The 20,387-nt window shown below is 40.4% G+C and overlaps 1 pseudogene; it reads left to right on the forward strand.

The window, feature by feature from the left end:
• LOC132868821 (tripartite motif-containing protein 16-like) overlaps positions 1 to 20,387 on the forward strand; it is a 54,526-nt pseudogene that overhangs the window by 13,335 nt on the left and 20,804 nt on the right.

Genomic DNA, 20,387 nt, shown 5'->3' on the forward strand with positions numbered 1-20,387 from the left:
CGATAGTCAGCTAAGCACCACGGGATACACAAGAGCTGAGAAGTGTCTCATCAAGGTCCGCCTCCGCAGCCAGGCAGTTTGTCAATTAGTCGTGGAATCTGAAAATTGACATAAGATGAAGAAGTCTACTACACTAAAACAAACCAAACTCAGCTCTGGAAAGTCAACAAGTGAGAGAAAAAGAAAGAGGGAAGAAGGGGAGTTAATTTTGCCAGTCACTGACAGTTATGTGCCGGAATGCTTATGATCATTAACAGTGCAATTTTAATTAGCATTTCAAGCAACAACAGTCGAAGCCACTTAGCTAGATAGGATTTTCGTTTCCCAGGCGGCACAAACTCTTTTATTCTCTCTCTCGATGTGATTTGGTGCGTTTCAGATCAGAAAAGGCTGGACAGTCGTGACCTGTTGTTTATGAAGTTATTGGGTACTGACGAGACTTGAGCTATTTTGCTAACTTACCAGACTATAGGCTAACGTGAACACAAGACGCTATTGTTTTGATCATTGGTTGTATTTTCGAACGGAAATGAAAACAGGTAGCAAACTTATGTTCACATTTTATTTACAACATGATGTACCACGGCGGCACGGTGGTGTAGTGGTTAGCGCTGTCGCCTCACAGCAAGAAGGTCCTGGGTTCGAGCCCCGGGGCCGGCGAGGGCCTTTCTGTGTGGAGTTTGCATGTTCTCCCCGTGTCCGCATGGGTTTCCTCCGGGTGCTCCGGTTTCCCCCACAGTCCAAAGACATGCAAGTTAGGTTAACTGGTGACTCTAAATTGAGCATAGGTGTGAATGTGAGTGTGAATGGTTGTCTGTGTCTATGTGTCAGCCCTGTGATGACCTGGCGACTTGTCCAGGGTGTACCCCGCCTTTCGCCCGTAGTCAGCTGGGATAGGCTCCGGCTTGCCTGCGACCCTGTAGAAGGATAAAGCGGCTCGAGATAATGAGATGAGATGAGACGATGTACCACCTCTGACTGCTTTCTGTCAATCATGAGCAGCCCAGCCGCGTTCACAGCTCCTCCTCCAATCACCAGCTGGAGATGAGCCTCCTCTCGGGAAGTCTTGTCCCGCCCCTCTTATTGACTCCCATCTCCAGTGAGGCTCAGTCGGTTTTGTCCAATAACCGTCTAGTATTTTGCTATTGAAAAGGGCATATATTTTTTAAAAAGCAATTGAAGTCCATTCAGGCTCGGCTAGATTGCGTTGTCACTCTCACTCACTCACTCTTACACACTCACACTCCATCACTCACTCAAACTCTCACTCACTCACTCACAAACTCTCACTCACTCTCACACTCCATCACTCACTCAAACTCTCACTCACTCACTCACCCACACACATACACACAAAATACTTTTGTGATCGTGCAGTTTTGAAATTGTTAAAATAAACATGTTCACCTATGTACATGTTCATCTTGTTGGGCTTGTGATTTTGACTCGTTTCCAAAATGTATGAAAAGTCACCATATAAGGACTTCTTTTTTGGCAAATAAGATGTATCGCAATGTTTGACCTCGGTATTTGAAAAATCCTGGTTACGGCCCTGGCTCCAATGTGCAGTTAAAATAAAACTAAACATCCTGATATAAACATCTACAATTAAAACAGACACACACATCATCTTGTCATCAAAGTCAGTACTTTGATTTCCTGTAAATCATAATGTGAGTGCTGGGCTGTGCTGTGTTTGGGTAAGTCTTCATACTCCTTGTCTGTGGTAAGATGGCCGCCCTGTGCGGACGTTCTGGAATACGCGGTGAGGAAGCTAGTCTTCTATGTAAATCTATGCTAAATATGCTCAATCTGTTACCTACTCTCACGCTATCACCCCTTGAAGAAGATACCCGCGGCTTGCTTGCTTATTTAGGCGGAGTAATGAAACCTTACATGCGTCGGTTCGCCCCCTAATGGTTTGGCGGAGTACTGGTCAAAAAGTGCTTGATCAGATATGCAGCAGAGCTCGCAGTTTAAATGGAAATAAATCGCGATTTTCATTTAATTTAATCTTGGCAGCCAAAATCGCGATTTTCGATTAAATTCGATTAATTGTGCAGCCCTACTATATTGCTTCAGTGGGCAATTCTTATCATATAATAATTTTAATATACTTAAAAAGTTATCATATGCTCTATCATATGCTCTGCAAGACTGGGAATCAGAGAATAGCATTGATATTCTCTGATTCCCAGTCTTGCAGTAATAAATCATTATTTAATGCAAACATGGCTTCCTCACTCCTAACCCTTCTATACTTAAGTTTATGGTCTGTTACATTTCTCTTGCAATTACAGTCATAAATTGAAAAAACCGGTAGATGATCACTGATATCGTTGATTTAATATTCCACTTATAGTGTTATTATCTATGTCATTGGTAAATATATTATCTATTAAAGTAGCACTATGGTCAGTAATTCTGGTGGGTCTGGTAATTTTGGGGTGAAGACTCATACTGTACATGATATTAATAAATTCCTCCGTCATACTTTGCTTATTAGGGTTCAACAGATCAATATTAGTATCCCCACAAATGAAGATAACTTTTTTTTTATTATCTACTGTAAATGTCTTTTCTACCCAGTCCTTAAACACCTCTATGCTAGTTTCTGGCGCTGTTTTTCAACAGCTAATTAATAAATTTCTACTTTTTTCAAAATTAATTTCAATTGTTAAACATTCTAATAAGTTATCAATCACCGTTGTCATGCCATCTATTAACTTATAATTCAAATTACAGTCCACATACACCGCCACTCCTCCTCCTCCACCTTTATTTTTCCTGCTTATAGAATTAAATTCATATCCAGCCAGTTCGAAATCCACTCCTTTCTCCAGGTCAATCCAGGTCTCTGATATGGCAATTATGTTGAATGGATGAGTAAACTGACTTCAGTATTTCTTGATGTGTTTGAAGTTAGCGTACATGCTTCTGTTGTTGAAGTGTATTATTGATCATTTTCCCGCAGCCTCAGTGGACGGATTGTACTGTTCCTCTGTGTAATGGTGGCTGTTCTGTCCTCAATGCATAGCATGCATGTGTTGACAGGCAGCTAAACGCTCCACTCCAAACAAGACTCTGGGTATCATTTTCTTACCAGTTTATTGTTGAAGTGTGAAACTAAAAATAAAATAAACCAAACAATATAATCATGAATATTACATTGCTGCCTAAACCATATAATAAACAACTCTACATCTGTGCACCACATAAACCGCACCTAGCATGGCTAACAGAAATGGTAACCAAAGGGAATACATGTGAAACATGTCACTAATAAGCATACAATGTAACAGTCTGCCACTTAAGACCTCAACATATGACAGTAAATTCACATATAAACACATACCGCCGATGCAACTAGAAGAAGATGTATACTGAAGTGGCTGATCATCACTAGAAGCTGGCAAAATGTGCCATTCTGTTGCTTTTTCCTCACTTCCTAGATAAAGTTTTTATTCAACATGACAAACCCTGACTGCTAAACCAAAACAGGCCAGGAGATGACTGTATTGCAGTTTTTAATATTCCAATTCAAATAAAACATCATGAAATTAAACATGAAATTAAATCCTTTTTTTTACTGACACTCTGAACCTTATGCACTAAACTGAACAGTGGCAATTGTCATTCATGGTTGAGAAAAAGTTATTGTCCGGGTCTGTTATTTTCTATATCCGATAGTTTATGGTCAGTGAATTCATGGGGTTTCAGTTCCAGGTTTTCATAATCAACAAGCATTTGCGTTAGCCGAGTAGTGTTCCGGGTAATGGATGAAAAAGTTATATCGGTGTGTGTCATGGTTGAGTTTGGTATAGTGTCACGTCGGTATCGATTACCTTACAGTCCCGATAGCCATCACTGGTATCTGTCCAAGTCCTCGATGTTTCGTATGACCAGAACTCTAGCCTCCTCTGGTGTACCGTTCAGCTTAATGAATACTTTGCAGTTGGTTATCCATGTAGATTGATTTTATTTTCTTTCTTCAGATGACGTGCTTTTCTGGCAATGTCAGCATTGCGTTTTGTCAGGTGCTCGTTGATGTTTGTACCTTTTCAGTTTCCTTCCTTGTTTCAGCAATGCAGTTTTTGTTTTCGATTGACGAATCTCATTATGATGGCAGTGTTTTCCTTGTCTCTCCTGGGTAGAATGTGTCAGGCCTCGATGTTGCTGCATTCAATATCGATTCCCTTTGAGTGTAGGAATGCTGACACTTGTTACTCCACAGAGTTGCTGCCCAGTTCGTCAGATTCTCCCTCCCTTGTCACCACTTTTGCATATGACCTGGGTTTAATCTGAATCCCAGTGATGATGACGTCGTTCATCCTGGTGTGTTGTTCCAGTTTATCAACTCTGCTTTCCAGGTGGGCGAGGCGCCACCGATCCTTCTCGGCGTTCTGCAGCCTTAGCGACTTCACTTCCATCACCAGGTCCATGATGGTTTTCTGTTGTTGTTTAACAACAGAAACTTCCTCTGCAAGAAAGTCGAGTGACTTTTTAATGTCCTCGCCTTCCTCGGCTGTAAAGTTCTTTTTTGGAGGCATAATTCACCAATAAAGCCATCCAATTAGTTGAAATGTTTGGGGAGTCGTTTCCTCACCTCACTGCCTTTACTAGGACTGTTCATACATTCACATGATGAGTTTGATCAGTTCTGGCTTCTGATTGGTTGAAATGAAAATCTGCTCCTTGGGGATTAGATTGGACAACCTCCTGCTTTACTCAGATTTAGGATGATATTTTTATCGTAATAATGATAATAATGCTGAAATGAGTTTAAGTTAATGGTGGAGTTGTTGATGCAAAGCAACATGATATTCTGACAATCATGTCAACGGACTCAGTTTTATTCATAATAAAAAACACATCAAGGAATAAAAGTTGTTGCGGTTATTTGTGATGTGACCCAGTGGTTCTCACTCATAGTCCTGAAATACTAAAATACATTTGAGTGTTTAACTTCAGTGAACTTTAAAACCCCCAACATCCAGACTTTTACACTTTAATAAGGTGCTACGTAGAACCCGAGTGAACTTTAACCCTTTATCTGCAGGTAATATTCACCCACTGAGCTCATAACCTCATCATGTATAAACAGTGAAACGGATTTTATTTGTCCTCAGAGTGAGTTAAAGGAGGAGCAGATGAAATCCCAGCAGAGAATCCAGGAGAAGCAGAAGAAGGTGCAGGAGCTGAAACAGGCTGTGAACACTATAAAGGTGAGCAGAGACAGAGCTGCTCCTAGAAACACACACAACATGGACAACGAGTCATTTACAGTCCCAGTAAGAGAGGGAATGACAGATGAGCTTTAAATCTTGTGTGTGTGTGTGTGTGTGTGTGTGTGTGTGTGTGTGTGTGTGTGTGTGTGTCCTAACAGCTCAGTGCACAGACAGCAGTGGAGGACAATGAGAGGATCTTTACTGAGCTGATCAGCTCCATGGAGAAAAAGCGCTCGGAGGTGACGAAGCTGATCAGAGATCCGGAGAAGGCTGAACTGAGTCGAGCTGAACGACTCCTGGAGCAACTGGAGCAGGAGATTGCTGATCTTCAGAGGAGAGACATTTACACAAATGTCTGATTTTATGGGTTTTACCATGAGACCATTTTATTTCTGTCTCCACAGTTGAAGATGTTCAGATTTTACTCTTGGAGCCAAAGAGCAGAGACGAGTTTCTGAAATGTACGTCTACACGCGCGCCCACACACGTCTACAACATACACAAGAAAACACACATCTACAACACACACAAATGCACACACAGGTGTCTACAACATGCACAAACACACTTGCACATCTACAATGTGCACAAACACACATGCGTGTCTACAACACACACATGCACAGACACACACATACGTGTCTACAACATGCACAAACGTTTACACATCTACAACTTGCACAAACACACGTGTCCGAGAGTAAAATCTGAAACATGCACAAACAACACACACACACACACACACACACACACACACACACACACACACACACACACGTACGACATGCATAAAAACACACCCACATGTAGAACATGCACAAAACACACACAGACACACGTGTACAACATTCACAAACACACAAACATGTACAATATGCATAAACATACACAGATCATGCACAAACACACTTGTCTACAACATGCACACCCGTGTCTACAACATGCGCGCGCGCGCACACACGTCTACAACACACATGCACGTGTGTCTACGACATGCAGAACCAAACACACACGTGTCCACAACGTGCACAAACACACGTCTACAACCTGCACAAATATCGCACACACACATGTCTACAAGATGCATGAAGGTGCACACACGTGCAATATGCTGAAATACACACACATGTACGACATGCACAAACACACACACAAATGTCCAACCCCAATTCCAAAAAAGTTGGGACAAAGTACAAATTGTCAATAAAAACGGAATGCAATAATTTACAAATCTCAAAAACTGAAATTGTATTCACAATAGAACATAGACAACATATCAAATGTCAAAAGTGAGACATTTTGAAATTTCATGCCAAATATTGGCTCATTTGAAATTTCATGACAGCAACACATATCAAAAAAGTTGGGACGGGCAATAAGAGGCTGGAAAAGTTAAAGGTACAAAAAAGGAACAGCTGGAGGACCAAATTGCAACTCATTAGGTCAATTGGCAATAGGTCATTAACATGACTGGGTATAAAAAGAGCATCTTGGAGTGGCAGCGGCTCTCAGAAGTAAAGATGGGAAGAGGATCACCAATCCCCCTAATTCTGCGCCGACAAATAGTGGAGCAATATCAGAAAGGAGTTCGACAGTGTAAAATTGCAAAGAGTTTGAACATATAATCAACAGTGCATAATATCATCAAAAGATTCAGAGAATCTGGAAGAATCTCTGTGCGTAAGGGTCAAGGCCAGAAAACCATACTGGGTGCCCGTGACCTTCGGGGCCTTAGACGGCACTGCATCACATACAGGCATGCTTCTGTATTGGAAATCACAAAATGGGCTCAGCAATATTTCCAGAGAACATTATCTGTGAACACAATTCACTGTGCCATCCACCGTTGCCAGCTAAAACTCTATAGTTCAAAGAAGAAGCCATATCTAAACATGATCCAGAAGCGCAGACGTCTTCTCTGGGCCAAAGCTCATTTAAAATGGACTGTGGCAAAATGGAAAACTGTTCTGTTGTCAGACGAATCAAAATTTGAAGTTCTTTATGGAAATCAGGGACGCCGTGTCGTTCGGACTAAAGAGGAGAAGGACGACCCAAGTTGTTATCAGCGCTCAGTTCAGAAGCCTGCATCTCTGATGGTATGGAGTTGCATTAGTGCGTGTGGCATGGGCAGCTTACACATCTGGAAAGACACCATCACTGCTGAAAGGTATATCCAGGTTCTAGAGCAATATATGCTCCCATCCAGATGACGTCTCTTTCAGGGAAGACCTTGCATTTTCCAACATGACAATGCCAAACCACATACTGCATCAATTACAGCATCATGGCTGCGTAGAAGAAGGGTCCGGGTACTGAACTGGCCAGCCTGCAGTCCAGATCTTTCACCCATAGAAAACATTTGGTGCATCATAAAATGGAAGATACGACAAAAAAGACCCAAGACAGTTGAGCAACTAGAATCCTACATTAGACAAGAATGGGTTAACATTCCTCTCCCTAAACTTCAGCAACTTGTCTCCTCAGTCCCCAGACATTTACAGACTGTTGTAAAGAGAAAAGGGGATGTCTCACAGTGGTAAACATGGCCTTGTCCCAACTTTGATTTACACAAATGCCTGATTTTATGGGTTTTACCATCAGACCACTTTATTTCTGTCTCCACAGTTGAAGATTGTAGAAGTCAGAGCAGGTGGGTGGAGCACAGAAGTACGGCAGGACAGAACTGAGTTCAAAAAAACTATTTATTGTGTTCCCTTTTCAGGTTAAGCACACATACTCCCAGACACACACCCTCACACAAGTCATCTGGTGCAGGAGAGAGCTCCCTTCCTCTGTTCTCTCTCTCCTTATATAGGGTGTGGTTGCTGGGAAGACACACAAACACAGGTTAATTGATCTCAGGTGAAGTGATTCTGTCACTTACCTTCCCTGACTCCGCCCTCCTGTCACAGACCGGCGCTTGACCACGCCCCCGCTGCCACAAAGATGTTCAGATTGTACTCTCAGAGCCAGAGAGCAGAGACGAGTTTCTGAAATGTACGTCTACACAAACACACACACACACACACACACACACACACACACACAGTGTCTACAACATGCACAAGGAGACACACATCTACAACATGTGCACACACACACCCACACACGTAACTACAACACGCACAAATACACTTACACATCTACAATGTGCACAAACACGCAAAAGCAAACACACACATCTACAACATGAACACCCAAACACACGTACGACATGCGCAAAAACCCACACGTAGAACATGCACAAAACACACACGTGCGTACAACATTCACAAACACACAAACGTACAATATGCATAAACATACACACAGATCATGCAGAAACACACGTCTTTGTAACGTGCGCACACACATCTTTAACATAAACAAACACACTTGTCTACAACATGCAAACGCGTGTCTAGAACATGCGCACATGTGTCTGCAACACACACACGTGTCTACAACATGCACAAACACACCCTCACGTATCTACAACATGCAGAACCAAACACACACATGTCCACAACGTGCACAAACACACATGTCTACAGCCTGCACAAACGCGTGTGCACACGTATCTACAACATGCAGAAACACACACGTCTACAATGTGCACAAAAACACACACGTGTTTACAACATTTACAAAGACACACACGTCTACAAGATGCACGAAGACACGTACACACGTACAAGATGCACGAAGACACGTACACACGTACAATATGCTGAAACACACACACGTACGACATGCACAAACACACACACGTCTATAAAGCAGACACACACACACACACCTTGACCATGCACAAACCCACACGCGCGCACACACACACACCTGTACAATATGCAGTCCCCCCCAGGATTTGGCGGGCCCTTTTTGTGATTGTTGCGGGCTAAAATGTCTGATGTTGCGGGGGGTTTCCAAAAAAATTGTGATGAAAGTTGCGGTGTTTTTTAGGTTTTTGTTGCGATTACATTGCGGGAGGAAGTGAAAGTTGCGAGAAATTGTTGCGATTTTCTCTTTTTGTGATTAAAATTGAGTGATATGTTAAATATTAAGTTATTACTGAAGAACTATTGATTAAAAAAACAGACACTGAGAAATGGTCCTATAAACAACTTTACCAATATAAAAGATTACCAGGAATACAAAAATGCAGAAAAATAGGCTTTACTTATCCAAATGCACCTGTTGGTTCAAAAGTTAAAGTGCATAGAACCTCACAGCACAACATGAAGTTACCTTAAAATATAATATAAATGCCTCAGCTTTCATGTAAGAAAAGAAAAAAAAAAGCTATTAATACTAGTACTGTGTGCAGGCAGTCTCTCCTGAAGACTAAATTAAACAATTATAAACTAATAAAATAAATGGCTCAGGCTTCATAGAAGAAAAAACAATTTGAACAGAATCTCACACTATGATGCTGAAGCTGCCTAAACAATGGAAAATAAAATACCATTTTGGCAAAAATGTTGGCATCCATTAATTTCTTGCATTAAGTAAAAAAATAATGTAAAGCGCACACAATGTTGCAATGTTGCAAAAAAAAAATAAAGTGCACACAGTCCTTCACTGTAAACATAACACACTTTCAATAACAGAATTTAATAATAAATACTGACTCGCAAATGCTGCTTCTCTTGAACGTATACACGGACGTAAGGCGGAAGGTAGTTTGTCGACGTCACCTCAAGACGACGCCAACGATTGGTCAAATTTGCAGGAAAGTTGCGGTGATTGGATATAATTGCAGCACCGCCCTGAATTCGCGGGGATTGGCTGAATTTGCGTTGAAGTTGCAAATTGCAACATCGCAAGGCAAGGCAAGTTTATTTATATAGCACATTTCATACACAGTGGCAGGTCAATGTGCTTTACAGAAGTAAAAGCAAAACAGCAAACAATAGAAAATAAAATTACATAAAATAAATGGGGAAGAAAAATAATAAGAATTAAACAATAGTAGAAATAAAATAATAAAATGAGAAGTTCAATTAAAAAAACCAGTGGAATAAAATAGAATAAAAGTTAAGTAAAATTTAAAACATGGAGAGACTGTAAAAGTAAAGAGTTTAAAACATGTAGAGATGGCAATATTAATAATTTAGCAGATAGCATCTGAAAACAGCTTGGTCTTTAATCTAGATTTGAAGCTGCCAACAGCAGGAGCATTTTTGATGTCCTCTGGCAGTTGGTTCCATAGCTGTACTGCATAGTAGCTAAAAGCTGCTTCACCACACTTTGTTTTAACAACAGGTTTTACCAGTAAATTTTTCTGCTGCGATCTGGTAGATCTGATTGGGTTAGGCCGCTGCAACATATCAGAGAGGTAATTGGGCCCTGTACCATTTAGAGATTTGTATACCAGCAGCAATGCTTTAAAGTCAATTCTGTAGCTTACTGGAAGCCAGTGAAGGGACCTTAAAATTGGAGTAATGTGCTCTGTTCTGTTTGTTCATGTGAGAACCCTAGCCGCTGCATTTTGAACCAGCTGAAGTCGTTTGACGGGTTTTTTTTGGCAGGCCTGTGAAAAGGCCATTGCAGTAATCAACCCTACTAGAGATGAAGGCATGTATAAGTTTTTCCAGATCATTTTTTGACATAAGTCCTCTTAGTTTGGAAATGTTTTTTAGGTGATAAAATGCCATTTTAGTGATTGCTTTCATGTGCCTGTCAAAGTTTAGCTCGCTGTGAATGAAAACACCAAGATTTTTAACCATTTATTTTGTTTTAATCCCCTTTGTGTCAAGAATAGTGGTAATCCTGAGTCTTTCATCTTTTTTTCCAAATAGAATTACTTCTGTTTTATCTGTGTTCAGCTGAAGAAAATTTTGTGACATCCAGTTGTTGATTTGGTCGATACACTGGTAGAGACATTCAAGGGGGGCATAATCATTAGGTGATAGAGCAAGATAAATTTGGGTGTCATCTGCATAGCAGTGATATAAAATTGAATTGTTCTTGATAATTTGCCCAAATGGGAGCATATAAAGGTTGAATAGTAATGGTCCAAGAATCGACCCCTGGGGGACACCACAGGTCAAGGACATTGACGTTGAGGTACAATTTCCCATGGTAACAAAGAAGCTTCTATCTTTTAAGTATGATTTTAACCAATTGATAACTTTACCAGTCAACCCAACCCAATGTTCAAGTCGATATAGCAGTATGTTGTGATCAACAGTATCAAAAGCTGCACTAAGGTCCAGTAATACCAGGACCGATGTTTTGCCTGCATCAGTATTAAGACGTATGTCATTTATAACTTTAATCAGCGCTGTTTCAGTGCTATGATTGGCATGAAATCCTGATTGAAAGTTATCAAAACAGCTGTTTGATATCAAGAAGGCAGTTAATTGATTGAAGACAATTTTTTTCAAGGATTTTCCCGATGAATGGTAGATTTGATATTGGCCTGTAGTTATTTAATACTGAAGCATCCAGATTATTCTTTTTAAGTAGGGGCTTTACAACGGCTTTTTTCAAAGACACAGGAACAATGCCAGTCTCTAGGGATGTATTTATGATTTGAAGCACATCTGTAATTATAAGATGTAGAACAGACTTAAAAAAGTTGGTGGGCAGAATGTCCACTTCAGATGTTGAGGAACTGAGATTTTGTACAGTTTTTTCAGAGTCTCATAATCAATTAAACAAAATTCTGACATTGTGTTGAAGTTATCTGTCTGTGTCACTGGTGATTGCAGTTTTTCAATTATTTGCAACTGAGATATATTATGAGCAATATTATGTCGTATTTTATCAATTTTACCTTTGAAGAAGGATGCAAACTCATTGCATTTATTAACTGAGAGAAGTTCAGGTGCTAATTGTGGTGGGGGATTTGTTAGCTTCTCTACTGTTGAAAATAGCACACGGGCATTGTTCATATTCCTGTTGATGATGTTGGAGAAGAAAGACTGTCTTGCTTTACGAATTTCATAATTATATTTACAAAGCATCTCTTTATGGATTTGATAATGGATGTGAAGTTTAGTTTTGCACCATTTTCTTTCAGTCTTTCTACATTCTCTCTTTAACAGTTTAACAGCTGGGTATTGCTTCCATGGTGCTTTCTGCTTATCATTGACTCTTTTAATATTGAATGGAACAATATCATCCATAATTTGGGTCATATTTAAATTAAAAATTTCCAGTAAATCATCTACAGAGTCTGACATTTTGGTTGAGATCCAAGAGAGAGCTTGCTCAAAGAGAACGCGTGTTGTCATTTATGACACTCCTACCCATAGTCATTGAGCTGTTCTGAATGTGAGGAGACATAGAAACATCAGAGAAAACACAAAAATGATCAGATAAGGCCAGGTCAACAACAGTAGTAGAAACAGTAAGACCCTTTGTGATGACGAGGTCAAGGGTATGACCACGAGAGTGGGTCAGCCCCTGTACATGTTGTACTAGGTTGAAGTTGTCAATAAGTGCAAGTAGTTCATTGGCATAAGTGTTTTCAGGATTATCTACATGCAAGTTAAAATCCCCAGATATAATAAGACAGTCAAACTCTAAGCAAATGACTGACAACAGTTCACCAAACTCTTCCAGAAAAACTTTGGCTGAATGTCTCGGAGGCCCGTAAATAGTTAATAATAATATGTTAGGAAAGCATGTAACAAGTGCACATAAGTGTTCAAAGGATGTAAAATCACCAAGTGAGGATTGTTTACATTGAAAAGAGAATTTGAATATATTTGCGATCCCTCCACCTTTCCCCTGTCGGGTAACATTCATAAAATTAAAATTTGGGGGAGTTGCTTCAGTAAGGGTGGTAGCACTATTTGCTTGATCCAGCCAAGTTTCAGTTAGAAGCAAAAAATCAAGATTATGTTTGCAGATAAGATCATTAATTAAAAATGACTTGTTTGAAAGTGATCTAACGTTCAGAAGAGCTAGCTATACAGAAAGTCTAGAAGTAATATCCGCTTGGGCACTCTGATGTTGTTTTGAAACAGGAAGGAGACTAGACTGGTTTACCCCCTGGGTTAAATATGCTCTATGTTTTCTATTTCTTATCAACACAGGAATAGAGAATGGCATAGGCATACTGGGTCCCAGCTTGTTTTCAAAACTACACCCAATGCAGGGACCCCCAGCACATCATACTAGACTTTCTTTATGTTCCATTTTGTTTGAGATTGAGAGGATTGGAGATGTCATGTATCTTTTAGATGGTGAAAAAGATTGGTAGCCAGCTGAAAGTCCTGGGCGAACACAGTTCAGTCTGTTGGTTGATTTTTGATGAACTGGGTACACAGCTTGTCGCGACAGATTTGGGCTGGAAAAAGAGAGTGTAGCCATTGGCATCAGTCTCTGCATACTATTAGGGAAATCCATGCAAGGGGGAGACGGAGATGGTACAATAAAATCAGAAGAGTGAGACTTTGGTGAGGCCTTTGTAAGTGTCTCCATGACTGTCTCTGTGGTGACTGTCTCACTGATTGTCTCTGTGATAGTTGCATGGGGTTGAGAAGTGGACGAAGCAACCTTGACATGGTTATCTTTAGTCAGGTCCTTAATCTGGATGGAATCGCATGATAAAATCGCATGCTGACATTCTCCGTGTGAATGTTGTTGTCCTTGGCAGTCTGCCCCAAATGGTTCTTGGCAGTCTGCTCCAGATGGCTGTGTGTCCTTGGTGAAGACTTGCATAGATGATTGCTTTGGCATTGCAGAGGTATTGTTTATATTTGTAACTAGGTCAGTCTGCGACATCTTATCAACTGTTCTCTTCAATGTTGACTGAGAGAAAATTGCAAGTCTATAATGATCTGCTAAATCTTTGGTCCCAATGCAGCTGAGTTCAGTGCTGTTTGGCTTGAAGAATTCTCTGCGATTCCAGAAAAGGTTAAAATTGTCTATAAAGTTCATACCAGATGAAAAACAAGTTTTTCCAAGCCAGGTGTTAAGACTGAAGAGTTGAGTAAACGCAAAACTTCCCCTTGCAGGGAGTGGGCCACTGATAAAAGATTGTATTCCGGTCTTATAGAGATGAGAAAAGAGTTTTTTGAAGTCCTCTTGGACAAACAGCTGTTCTCTGAAAACATCATTTGCTCCCACATGCACAACAATACGTTTGATAGTTTTATGCTCGGACATGAGTTTCAAAATGCTGTCTTTTGTGTCAGAGATGGATGCATTTGGAAGGCAGCAAATAATCATTCCATGTCCTTTTAAATGTCTTACAGTGGAATCACCAAGAACAAGGGTTGTGGGATCAGGTGGTGTTACGAGCTGCTTTTTGCCTCTTCCCACAGCTCTTCGTTTGTGATGCAATTTCTTTTTACGATGTGTTTGTCCGCCTGAAAATTCCGCTTCCACATCCCTGAGGCATTCAAATTTGTTCTGAAGCCTTATGGGCTGTGGATTTTCCATAGGATTGTAAATCCTATTGTAATTTGTAGACCTAGCTCTATTTCTGATAGCATGGCTGTGGAGCATGGGTTGCATAGTATCAGAACAAGCTGGTGTTGAGGTAATAACTCTTCTGTTTTTATTCTCATCTGTACTCACATTTTGCCCTGTTAGATCAATGAATTCATCCACTCGATCTGCAATGTCATCGGCTTGTCGGGGTACATTCTCTGCATTCTCAGCCACTGTTTCTGTACTCCTTTCCTGAGATATTGCTCTTAATTCGTCAGTCTTTGGCAGAGCATCAATCTTTGATTCCAGGATAGAAATCCTCTGTTCTAGTTCTGTGCATTTTCTGCAGGATCTCCTGGATTTTTTGCCCCCTGGCATTTTGTTTTAAAAGCTAACTTATCTTATAAAAATGAAAAATAAAATGAAAAAATAGTGGAAATTAAATTAAAATTAAAAGCTTATAAAGATGAAAAATAAAATGAAAAAGTAATGGAAATTAAATGAGAAAGTAAAGTAAAATAAAGATCAAGCAGGAGCAAAGCAAAGAAGCATCCTACTCGCTTGAGTAGGAGGAGAAAAAAAACGCGAAATCCTGGAGGGCCTGTACAACATGCGCACACACACACGTTTCTAGAACAAACGGACACACACACTCCACATCAATCTATGCTGTGATTAATATCTAACATGTTCACATTTCTCATGTGTTTAGATTTCTGTGATCTGACTCTGGATCCCAACACAGTAAATTATCGCCTCTTTCTGTCTGAGAAGAACAGAGTGGTGACGTTCACTGAGAGATATCAGCCGCACTCTGATCATCCAGAGAGATTTGACACCTACTGGCAGGTGTTGTGTAAGGAGAGAGTGTGTGGACGCTGTTACTGGGAGGTGGAGTGGAGCGCTAAGGGATGTGTGTACATATAAGTCTCATATAAAGACATCAGCAGGAAAGGAGGGGTTAATGACGGTGGGTTTGGAAGCAACAATGGGTCCTGGAGTCTGTGCTGTTCTTCTTCTTCGTCTCTCTTTTTCTTTCACAACAGCATTGCGACTGATCTCAGAGTTCCATCCCCCTCCAGAATAGGAGTGTATGTGGATCACAGTGCAGGAACTCTGTCCTTCTACAGCGTCTCTGACACGATGAAGCTCCTCCACAGAGTCCACACCACATTCACTCAGCCTCTATACGCTGGGTTCTGGCTCTACTGGTGTAAATCAGGGTCAACTGTGAGGTTGTGTGATCCAAAAAAATAGAGTTTTTGGTGTTTTCATCACTAATTTGTCAATTAAAAAAAAGCTCCATGCACATTTCCTTATTAATCCTCAATTGTGAAAAAATTGTGAATATTAAATCATTCAAAACATGAAATATTAAAAAAATGCTCTGCATATAGGCTCAGCCTAGAATCAACAGTTACAGATACAGTGCTCAGCGTAAATGAGTACACCCCCTTACACTAAAAGAGGTCATTGTTGAAGAATGGAAAAAGATCGATGTTGCAAAATGTCGCCAACTTGTTCATTCCATGCCTAGAAGACTTGGTGCTATCATTTAAAAATCATGGAGGCCATACAAAGTACTAGATGTAGTAGTTTTTGTTGTGGGGTGTACTCATTTTTGCACCACCCTAATTTGAGTAAAACTGAAAAATATGTAATCTAAGTTTATATTAACCGTACTTTCACGTTATAAGTTAAACAGATGCTATATTAAACTTTGTCTTGTCAACATTTTGGAAATTGTGTTCATTGAGATATTGTTTAAAATGTTACTTTTCAAAGGTGGTGTACTCATTTACGCTGAGCACTGCATAAAGGAAATGAAATTGTCAGATTCGAATGTTTGGCCAATAAAATATAAAATCTCTACTGATTTCTGAAATTAGTGCAGCAAAATGGAAAATTCAGGACTAACTGTGAGGTTGTGCGATCCAAAAAAAAATAATGAGTTTTTGTTGTTTTATAGTCACTAATTTGTTGATTAAAAAAGAACTCCATGCACATTTCCTTATTGATCCTCAATTGTGAAAAAAAATACGAACATTAAATCATTAAAAACACTAAATGTTAAAACTCTGCATTTAGCCTCAGTCTGGAATCATCAGTTACAGATATAAAGGAAATGAAATTGTAAGATCTGAATGTACGGCCAATAAAATATAAAATCTCTACTGATTTCTGAAATTAGTGCAGCAAAATGCCTGAACTTTCTCTAAAGTCTGCATTTATTGGGTTTTATGTTTGTAAATATAATAATTTGTAATTTGGTAATAATGCTTTGGTTAAAATGTTTACTGACTCTAATAAACCCTTAAAATGTGGATGTTTCGCTCAGAAATATTTCATTACTAATAGCCTGTTTTAGTCCTCAGAGAAATCTGGTTTGTTTTTTCACGTGATGCATATGAGTAGTGAGTGTAACCTATTTTTGTAGTTATTGCCCAAAACCTCCGCACAGTAAGTGAGATATGGAAGAACTAGTGAACAGTAAAGAATGTGGAGTGCTTTATGATCCAAAACCTGCTTTGCTCTGTTTAATACTGCAATGCTCCTTAAAAGGTTTTTGTTTGTTTTTTTTGTAACCCTAACCCTAACCCTTTAAGGCCCGGTCACACAGCGCTTTACGGCTTTATCACGGCCAAAACCCGTCAAAAAGTGCTCTCCCGTGAAGCAGACGATATTGTTCGTGTTGATGTCGAAGTTAAGATGTGTTACAGTCGATATACAGACGTGACAGGACGCATGGGAAAATCGGAACGGCGTTGGACGCGGCAAAAAGTTTTGGACTGCTCAAAACTTTAGACCGCGGACAACCACGGCCGGCACACGTGGTAAAGACGTGCAACACAGGTGAAAAACACGTGATAATCAGTGTCCCGGCCGTTATTAAAACTTGGGGAGACGTGGTAAGACGCGAAAGTTTGGCGGTCTATCACGGGCAGCATAGACGTCGCCAGACCCATTTTAGGGTAGCTCCAGCCACCCTATCTTATGGCAAAGCCACCCTATATTTTTTGCCCTTTTTTAAATGTATTTATATTTTTATTTTTTTCCCAAAAAAAACAAAGGTAGTAAAGCACTGAACATGAGCCATCAAGAATGCAAGTTAATCCGAACAACAGTTTCTGCTTGCTTATTTATTGTTTAATGCAATATTATTAATATCGTTATGATTCCTCCTCATTGGCTCTGTGTCAAGCGTCACGTCGAGTGGTAGGCGAGTAGGACTTAAACTACGCGGGCATTCTGCAGCAGGCGCGGTGCGGGCTTCCATTGAGTTGGGTTTGCAGAGAGTCAGAATTCTATGCTTTCATTTGCAGACACACACGGTGAGATTGTAATTTGATGTCAGTGGTTTGCATTTGCTTAACTTTACCTAGGCTATATTGAGTCTTCTGTAGAATGTTTACATGATGATTTGTGAAGCACTTGCCCTCTTCAGTTTGCGCAGGAATGCATGACACCTACCATTGTTTTTTTCACATTTTTGTAGTTTAGCTGGTGAAGTTGCTTCAGCAAGCAATTAAATGATGAAAGCAATTTTAAAATAGAATAGAAATGGTGGGAAGTGTGTCCCCAAGGTGTGACGCTCTTAAAATAATGAATTGATTGACAGCCTTAGTAGGTGCTCTGAAAAATGTTCGGCGCGCGCTGCGCGCGCACAATACCTTTAATCCTCTGGGTGCTAAGCTACCCCTGTCTCTCAAACCTAGTGACGTCCCTGACAGGCAGAGCACGGTCATCGGACGGGTGTTACGCGTTGGTATCACGGGATATAGCGTGTGTTTAGCGGCTTATCACTGAGAAATGGATTTTTCCGCGTACATAGCACTGTCTAAGCCCGTTAAACGACGTCTCAAACAAGTTCTAAATTCGATTGATCACTGTCTAATCACTTCTGCATCACTTCTGATTTGCGGCATGTAAATACCGTAATTTTCTGAGACCTCGGCACTTGCAGTCTAGATGTCAAGGGGTGAACATGAACCCTCAACGCTGTGATGTCCTCATCTTAATGCTCCAGCACCAACAGAACCAACTGATACAGGCTCAACATATCCTACCGCTTTTATATGCGCAGCAAGCCGCTCTTCCAACGACGCTGAGCCGCGGTTACCCGTGATTTGGCAGTGCTGCAGCAGTGAAACAGCCGCCGACGGCCATACCCCGTACAAAGCACGGCAAAGCCAAAATTGACCAAAAATTACCACTTACGACCACGTCCACCAGATTTTTGTATCTTTTTGTACGTGATATAGACGCGGAGTGCTGTGTGACCGGGCCTTTACCCTGCCCTCTACAGACATTTTACACAGGCAGCGTAGGATCCCACCCGTGATGGAGCAACCCGAGAGAGCTCCAATGGGCTGCAAAGCGCCGGTGCATCCTGAACCTGCCGAGCACCTGCGAACCACTGGCGGCTCGTTAATAGGGGCGATTTGGGCGACGCACTCCCAAACAGGGAGGGAGTTTTTTTTTTTTTAATCTACTCCTACTACCAACAGTAATGCCATTGTCCAATCAGGCTAAGGTCGCGCCTGGTGTAGCCCCAAAATCTCCCATTGACACTAATGGTACGTACGTTTTTTTCGAAAATCCTGCTCCCAATACATTTTCTATTGGGTTTTATGTGCTCGCACAAGCAGCGTGCTTACGTCATACGCCTGTTGCGCCGCGCAAGTGTTGCCAGATTGGTTTTAGTGCATTTTGGCAGGTTTTGAACATAATTTTGGGCTGGAAAACGCAACTTGCGCGGGAAATGTGTGAACATTCTATGAAGATGGCGGCGAGTGTTGAGTGCAACAATACGATAGCGTCTCTGAAAGAAGTTCCCTTTAGTCGTCGTACCAATGAGGAGAAAACGGCAATCAAACAGCTAGGACCTCCTAGACCGAATTTAAACATCAAGCAAGTGTCTACGAAGGGGGAGAAGACCTACTCGAGGTTTTAACAAGAACTGGTACCACCGGAAAACTTGGCTAGCTGGCTGTGATGTAGTCAATGCTCGTTTTTGCTACCCTTGCGTTCTCTTCCACCCTGGAAGTAGCACGGCAGACGGTACAGTGATATCTGATATTTGAATTTACTAGGCAAAAATTGTTTTTTTTGTGTGTGTGTGTGTGTGTGTGTGTGTGTTTTACCAATGGCAGTTTAACATTGCCATGTTTTTGTTTTACCAATGGCAGTTTAACATTGCCATGCTTGGAATATTTCAGTAGCCTCAAGTTCTCTCTGACTTGGTGTAAATTAAGCATATTTTCAGTTTTTATATATTGTACAGTATGTGTTCATTGGAGCCAGCAGCACCTTACCTTTTTTCCAACTTGTTAAGCCAAGTTGCACTGACTACAAAACCTTGTGTAACCTTGTGTGTGTATATAGCTAAATAACTAAAGCCTTTTGTGTTCATTGACATGCTTGTAATACTTTAAATTTCCTTTTAAGGCATGGCTTTCTGGAGGAATTCTTGGGAAAAAAAACTGCAGAATTTATTTAGAATTATTTGTTGTTAAAATGGTGCAATTCCATATAAAAAAAAAAACACATAGTTAAGCTGCACGTTTGTTTGATGGTTATGCTTTTCTTCATCTTTTTCAAAACTTAAATAAACACTTGTTTTGGATTTATATCCTGCCACTTTAATTGCATTCTTTAGAATTGAAGAAATTAGAATATGTTTATAATTAAGAATTTGTGTCTACTTATTATAGAATACTGGAATAATATGAGAAAATAAATGAGTAATGTAATATTAATTGATTGTGATGCCAAATGTTTTGCTTTGAA

Source organism: Neoarius graeffei, chromosome 2 (assembly GCF_027579695.1).
Source record: "Neoarius graeffei isolate fNeoGra1 chromosome 2, fNeoGra1.pri, whole genome shotgun sequence".
NCBI classification, from domain to species: domain Eukaryota; kingdom Metazoa; phylum Chordata; class Actinopteri; order Siluriformes; family Ariidae; genus Neoarius; species Neoarius graeffei.